Source organism: Salvelinus sp. IW2-2015, linkage group LG28 (assembly GCF_002910315.2).
Source record: "Salvelinus sp. IW2-2015 linkage group LG28, ASM291031v2, whole genome shotgun sequence".
Lineage (NCBI taxonomy): Eukaryota > Metazoa > Chordata > Actinopteri > Salmoniformes > Salmonidae > Salvelinus > Salvelinus sp. IW2-2015.
In genome coordinates, this window is record NC_036868.1 from 17,393,587 (window position 1) to 17,402,080 (window position 8,494).

Sequence of the window (8,494 nt, forward strand, 5' to 3'; positions counted from 1 at the left end):
ACGAAAGGAGCGATCTTCGTGCAATCAACTCAAGAGAGCCCTGGTCTCGACCCGCCGCCTGTGCAACTGGGTCCTGGACCTTCCTGACGGCCGCCCCCAGGTGGTGAGGGTAGGTAACAACATCTCCACCCCGCTGATCCCTCAACACTGGGGCCCCCACAAGGGTGCGTTCCTGTGAGCCTCTCCTGTACTCCCTGTTCACACCCACGAACTGAGTGGCCCATGCACGCCTCCAACTCAATCATCAAGTTTGCGGATGACACTACAGAGTGGTAGGCTTGATTACCACACAAACGACGAGACGGCCTACACAGGGAGGAGGTGAGGGCCCTCGGAGTGTGGTGTCAGGAAAATAACCTCACACTCAACGTCAACAAAACAAAAGGAGATGATTGTGGACTTCAGGAAACAGCAGAGGGAGCACCCCCCTATCCACATCGAGCGGGTCAAGTAGTGGAAGAAGGTGGATAGTTTTAAGTTCCTCGTGTACACATCACGGACAAACTGAATGGTCCACACCACACCAGAACAGGCGTTGTGAAGAAGGCGCAGGCAGCGCGCTCTTCAACCTCAGGAGGCTGAAGGAAATTCGGCTTGGTCACCAAAAGCACTCAACAAAAAAACTTCTACAGATGCACAATCGAGAGCAATCCTGTCGGCGCTGTATCACCGAGCCTGGTACGGCAACTGCTCCGCCCACAACCGTAAGGCTCTCCAGAGGGTAGTGAGGTCTGCAGAACGCATCACAGGGGCAAACTACCTGCCCTCCAGGACACCTACACCAACCGCGATGTCACAAGGAAGGCCAGTAAAGATCATTCAAAAGGACAACAACCACCGCCATAGCCACTGCTGTGTTCACCCACAGCCGTATCCACCAGAAGGCGAGGTCGTACAGTGGCATCAAAGCAGGGACCGAGAGACTGAAAAACAGCTCTGACTTCAGCGCATCAGACTGGTAAACAGCCACCACTAACATTTAGCGGCCGCTGCCCAACATACTGGACTCAACCCCAGCCACTTTAAAAAATGGAATTGAAATGGAAATTATGTAAAAAATGTACCAACTAAGCCACTTTAACATAGCAACTAATATATAGTATGATGTGTTACATACCCTACATTAACCTCATCCATATGTATATACTGTACTCTATATATGCTACTGCATCTTGCCATCTTTATGTAATACAGGATGTACCACAGCCACTTTAAAAAACTATGCCACTGTTATGTTTACATACCCTAGCAGTACTCATCGCATAATCGTATAGACGTACTCTATACCATCTACTGCATGTGCATCTGCCATGCCGTTCTGTACCACCACTCATTCATATATCTTTATGTACATATTCTTTATCCCTTTACACTTGTGTGTGTGTGTAAGGTAGTAGTTGTGGAATTGTTAGGTTAGATTACTTGTTGGTTATTACTGCATTGTCGGAACTAGAAGCACAAGCATTTCGCTACACTCGCATTAACATCTGCTAACCATGTGTATGTGACTAATAAAATTTGATTTGATTTGTACCTGATTACCCAAGTGCTTTTCTCTATTCAAGCTCCCTCCTTTAACATACAGAGTTCATGACTGTGGTCTCATGGGAGATGGAGTCACAATGGACTGAGTCGCGACACTGATTACAGCTTCGTCTTTTTGGCCCACTTGTAACGATCATGAATTACTTTATTAGGGGTCTAGTGGTTGTTGACCTTTGGTTATCAAGGGTGGGTTTCTATTATCATGGCTGTTATCAGCAATCCTGGTCATCACACACACACACACATCACAGATGGCTTATAGTAGTGCTATCTGGTCCATAGATGTGCTGATACACTCTATTAGGTTGATCGATCACCTACTGTATGATGCAGGTTTTGACCCCAGGGGTCAATTTATGAATGATGCACTACTCACTCTTCTTCTTTCTATCATTTGGCTTGACACTCACGTCAGCGTTGTATTCTGATTGGCTAACAGAGTTGTGGCTGTCATCATTGGTCACATTGGTATGTGCAGGGAATCCTAATTCTTAAACTTACTCCTGTGTCTCCTCTTATGGTCCGATCTAAGTGTCATTGCAACCAAACGTAAAATTGTGTGTGCCATTGCATTGAGAAGGCCATTTAGCTGGACGACTAATACTGCACTCCAGTTACTCAGGTCTATTTCTCTCAAAGTCACAGGACTGAGAGGGAAAATAAGTGAATAAGAAAGAGTTGGAACATGATGCATTCTTGTTTATCCAAACACAGTAAATCAGAGAGACTAAGGGATCCTAATGTTGTAGAGCCAGTCTCTTGTCTCTTAATAATCCATGTGTACAGGAATCTTTAATCATGTACACACGCAAAAACACTCACACATTCACATGCATGCGCGCTCGCACACACACACACACACACACACATCCAGTCTGGCCAGTTTTCAAACCTCCCAGTTGGACCAGCACCAGTAGTCCATCCAACACGACCCAGCCAATGTCAAAGGTCAGAGACTAAATCAAACAACGGCGGGGTGAGACTGTGAGAAACAGCTCTGCTTGTGTGTGTGCTACATTGATACAGGAAGAAACTGATGGAGGGTGTCTCATTTTTAGTTGAAACCATCTGTGGATATTGTTGCTTTTGCAGATTATTTTCTTCCAGTCATTGGCTAAATGTAATCTGGTTGATTATTAGGCCATTTTAAAAACAATGGAAAATGACACATTTTTCTCTTCTCTATACAACTAAGTTAGAGAACTTTCCCAGCATCCATTCCAAATAACTGCCTTTGGTTTTAGTAATAAATCATTCATAATCTGGTGTGTTTGTGCCTGATGATAAATATTTTGGCAGGCGAGCCAAGTGCCTGAGCACAAATCATCGCTTTCTAATAAAAACATATTTTCAGGAAATGGAAAAACTTCCATGTTTTGCCCTTAACAAACATACAATTTAGAAATTTCAGAAGCTATATAGAATACATTTTCTTGGTTCTAGACTCAGAAAATTGAGGGGAGTTACTGCAACAATGAAAATATGGAGTTACAAGGTTTTCATTAGACAGTGACGCAGGTTTGGGTCCTGCAGCAGATTAATTTGAGAGGAGGCCATTAAAGTGACTGGCTACTCTTTTTAATAGGAATGAACAGACTGGGCATAGTCAATTATAAATCATTTTGTAGATCTATCCACTTATACTGAGAGCCTGGGGCTGAGGCCTCAATAAATATAAAATCACTCCAGACAGAGAGCATGCACACACACACAAAAATGAATCTTCCTTGGGTGTCCCTCTCCTTGAAGATTTCATCGACACACACACTGGCACAGACATACGATGTGCATGAGCTCGTGTGTGTATAAATGTACCACATCTATGCCAGATCAGTGATTTATCACCGGACAATACTTCTGGTTCCTCCTGATGCCAGTGCTCTGTCACTGTGTGCGTCTCTGTATTTCCACAACTGTTACAATTCTCTATGATGGGCCAGATGGATGGGTCCTCCTCGTTGCAAAATAACATCTGCTGGGTGACTTCTACACAAAAACAGGGAGTGGAAAAACGGACAGATGAGAAGATGAAGAGATGAAAATGTCCCAATCCCCCTATTGCTTGACAGAGACACTGATATAGACTAAAGGATGTAAGCCTGGAATATTTAATATTAATATCCATATTAAAACCCTGTTCGTAGCTTACGGATATTAGCACATAAAGAACTTCCCCAAAAGTCATCCAGATGCACACACAAATCATTCCAACTGATAGTCAATGAGAAAACCTAATACAGTATCTCATAAAGTACCTAATACAGTAGTAACATTTATTTGAGACATTCATAGTATGAAGATGGTTAATTTCCCCCAAAAAATGACAGGGCCAAATCTGAACTTAATATCTTGATATCTGTCTTTGTGACACTTGTGCGATTTGAGTTACACACAGATTTCAGTTTGAAATTAGTAACATATTTCCTGATGTCTCTGGAGATCTCGTTCACGTCCGACTTGCGAGGGAGTGAGTGTATGTTTCAGTGCCTGTCAGTGCCTGCCCCAGACACAGTACGTCAACCATTAAAACAACACACCTTAAAAATATAGTTTTCTTTGGACCTTTTCCCTCGTGTCTGGCTCCCCCTGGATTGTAGCAGTGTGTGTGTGGTGTGTGTGCACATTCACATGCACGTGTGTGTGTCATAGGTGAAATTTCCATGGGGGATGCAGGGACATGTCCCCCCCCCCAATATTTTGTTCAATAAAAGCAATGGCAAAATGTGTAGAATTGCAGAAAATTAGCTTTAATGGTTGACTTTGGCACGAAAAACGGTTTCTAAATTTTAAAACAGAAATGGGGTGTCCCTTTGGTGATTAATCTATGTGTCATTCTGGTCATGCGCTGCAACCAACGTAACTAGTTTGTTAGTTAAGCTAGCCACTTGTAGCTAGCCAGTGCATAGCCGCGGGAAGTAGTTTGGGGGTGCAGGGTTGGAAAACGTTTTTTGCCCACGCTGCAGATGGCTATATATATATATATATATATATATATATATATATATATATATATATATATATATGTTAATACGGGACTATTAAAGGCCTAGTGCACTACTTTTGTGCAAAATTTTTACAAATTCTAATATTATTATTATTTAAAAATATGTATATTCTGGTTTTCAGGGGGTGCTGCAGCAGTTTCTTTCTATGAAATATGACCTAAAATGAATTACCATATGAGTGAAATAGTTCCCCTTCCAAAAATTGTAATTAGGTTAGAATGGTGTGTGTGTGCCCCAACAAAATAATGGTGTGGGTGTATACCGACCATTAAAAATATTCATGCAAGTAGACCGCTGATTGGCCAGCTCATCCTCCTCAGGAGGGATACAGTGTATTGCATTCCTATATGGGCTAAATATGCCAATATAAATTGGAAGCTATTCCCCTACTATTTTTATAGTACTAATGTTTAGGATACAGTGCCTTCAGAAAGTATTCACACCACTTGACTTTTTCCACATTTTGTTGTGTTACAAAGTGGGATTCAAATTGATTGAATTATTGATGTTTTTTGCTTAACTCTATTCCGTTTATTTTTATCAAAAAAAACTCCCTAGTCCTTGCCGATGACAAGCATACCCATAACATGATGCAGCCACCATTATGCTTGAAAATATGAAGCGTGGTACGCAGTGATGTATTGTGATGGATTTACCACAAAACATAACACTTTGTAGTCAGGACAAAAACTACATTTCTTTGTCAATTTCTTTGCCGTATTAAGTTTCTTATTGCAAACAGGATGCATGTTTTGGAATATTTTTATTCTGTACAAGCTTCCTTCTTTAAACTATTTTTTAACACAGATTTTAGTATTGTGGAGTAGCTGCAATGTTGTTGATACATCTTCAGTTATCTCCTATCACAGCCATTAAACTCTTTAACTGTTTTAAAGTCAGCATTGGCCTCATGGTGAAATCCCTAAGCTGTTTCCTTCCTCTCCGGCAACTGAGTTAGGAAGGGCACCTGTATCTTTGTAGTGACTGGGTGTATTAATACACCATCCAAAGTGTAATTGATAACGGCACCATGCTTCATTCTATAGCTAGAGGACTCCTCATATCTCCAGGAGAGATAAGTATATTTTTTGTCTTTATCTGTTATTGTATAGTCTACTTTAAGGGCTGCCTTTCTTCCCAGTAGCCTACTTGGTGTGTGAACTGCTAACGGCTCATAACTTGCAAATAGTTGTTGACACATCAACCATGATTAAGGGGCAGGGCAATTTGTGTCTTGTTTTGGTAATCAGTGGCTGTATTGGAAGGGGAGGGGTTTCACCTCTCCTGGGCAATCAGAAATTAGTACTTCAGTCTCCCCTAGTTTCTCTGTGGCAGCAAAAGCGGTGGTCATCTCAGTGGCGGTCTCATCAGCAAAACTAAGACCATCGCGGAAAGAAAGACTTTGAGGAAGGAAAGAGAGGAAGGCTCCACACTTGAGTATCTCACCTAGTTATTTTCTGATTATCTAATTTATTCTCTTTTGTAGCTTTGGAAACTATGTGTGTATTTTCTATACCTGTTCGCTCCTCTCCCTGTAGGCTTTACAGACGCTCCCCACTCCTTGGCTGCAACACTTCTAATTTAGTGTACACTGTGCGCACAACCATTTGGAATTCTGGGTCTTTGGCAGCGTTTGGAACTGACAATCTGCGGTCAAGAACGTTGAATTAATCTCAGCCTATGCTGCCCTTCAGTCCCTTGACCTTTTGGCCCTGACGGAGACATGGATCACCCAAGAGAACACTGCTTCTCCAGGTGCTCTCTTCATCTGACTACGTTTTCTCTCATAGTCCAAGAGCATCTGGTCGTCATGGTTGTGGCACAGGTCTACTCATTTCTCCTAACTTGAGATTTTCTCTTTTCCCTCTCTCTCACCTGTCCATTTTCTCATTTTAATTCCATACTGTCACTTGTGCACTCAAGCTTAACATTGTTGTCATTCATCGCCCACCAGGTGAGTTTGACACCTTGATAAGGTCATTTCCTGATGATGGCTCACCCCTCTTCGTACTTGGCGACTTCAACCTCCCGACATCTGCCTTCGATAAATGTATTTCTAATTCTCTCTTTCCTCTCCTTGCCTCTTTTGACCTCACCCTTTCCCAATCCCCTTCAACTCACAAGGCAGGCAATACGCTTGATCTCATCTTCACTAGAGGCTGTTTGCCTGCTAATCTTACTGCAACCCTCCTCCCGGTCACTGATTGCTACATTCTTTACTTTTCTGTCTCCCTTTCCTCCAACCCTAGTCACTCAGCCCCTAACAGATGGTCATGTGCCATCACAATCTTCGCTCTCTCCTCTACTGTAGCTCACTATGTATGGAGCATAGTATATTTCTTATAACCGCGAACACGCGAGGCAACGTTACTCATTTCATAACCTTTATGGTGTTATATTCAATCATGCTTATGTAGTTAGCTACATTCTTCTATTAGCGCTGTAAAACAATGCTAATTGGGTCAGAGAAGTATTAGATTGTGTTGTATTTTGAAGCAACCCTGGACTTACAGCTCCCAAGTGGCGCAGCGGTCTAAGGCAAAGCATCTCAGTGCTAGAGGTGTCACTACAGACACCCTGGTTCAAATCCAGGCTGTGTTTCTATAAAAGTAAGTGCCTTATTACGTTAATAGTTTCTGTATGTGATTTGCATGTGAACTGTATGTCCCAATTACAAAAAATACCTTGTTCAGTAATCATCTCACCTGTTAATTGGCTGTGAACTATGTGGTCATTGAGGGCAGCGTTGATCAGATGCCGGCATCTCCTTCCTGTTCGACCTGACTGTGCCACAGGCCTCTGTGCTGTTGGAGAGCAGATGCTGGAAGAGTGTGTAACTGCTGTAACAATTGGCCACATACAAAGTGTGTCCCTTGCTGAGATGAGGAGCCAGCATGGTCATTGCCATGGACCTGGACACACAAAGTCTCTCATAATGTTGGATGTCAGTGGTGGACCCTGTGTAAACTATAATGTCCTGGACAAATCCTGTCTTCACGTCGCACATGACAAAGAACTGGACCCCAAACCTGTGCCTTTCAGAGGGAATATATTGATGGAACGCCAGCCTACCTTTCCCTAACATCAGGTACTCATCAATGCATAGGTCCTTGTATGGCACAAAGACCCGACCAAATGCTGATGTCAGGCTGGTAAGAACATTTCTTATTTCTATAACGGGTCATTTAGGATGGCAGTAGCATTGTTGACAAAATGCAGGCATCGCAGCAGAACTAGGAAGCAGTTTTGGGAAAAGAGGGTGGCAAAGAAGGGAGTTGCAAACATAGGATCTGTGCTCCAGTATTCTCTTAGGGAGTTCTTCTTTACTATCCCCATGAGAAGGACTGTCACCAGGAAGGTATACATTTCACTAATTGTGGTTGTCACCCATTTAGCAAGTTTCCCCCTCACTCCTGGCTCTCTTCTCCTGTAGCTCCAAGGCATAGCGATTGGTCTCCTCTTCTATGTCTCCCACCAGCTCCTCTGTCAGAAACAACTTGAAGCACTCTACCTCAGATGGAAATGGCAAGTGTCATTGCACTCCAGACTGGGACTCATCAAAGCAAACAACAGAGCCAGGAGGGGTGAAATGGCTGGCGGCCTTCCAGCTACCACAGAACTTCTGTACTTCATACACTGTTGGTCTGCCTCCATCACCACCAGCATCTTCAAAGGAACCTGGGACTTCATCAGTGGACAAGGAGTCCTCAGATTCAGGGTTCTCAATGGCTACAAGGTTGGGGGCAGCTCCTCACTGTCAGAATCTGATTCCTGACTTTCATACTCAGAATTTAAAAAAATCTCCAGAATTTCCGCATTTGTGAGTTGTCTCCTTTTGAAAGACATTGCTAATGCTACAGCTTAGCTCACTAGCTACATACATAAACAACAACACTGAATGGCTCAGAGTGGGAGTGAGAGGTTACGTGATTGACTGCCGGCAC

General features: G+C 43.0%; 1 pseudogene; it reads left to right on the forward strand.

Annotated features, from left to right (window-relative positions):
* The first annotated feature begins 388 nt into the window (after positions 1 to 388).
* On the forward strand, positions 389 to 7,387 carry LOC139023219 (uncharacterized; annotated as a pseudogene).
* Positions 7,388 to 8,494: the final 1,107 nt, after the last annotated feature.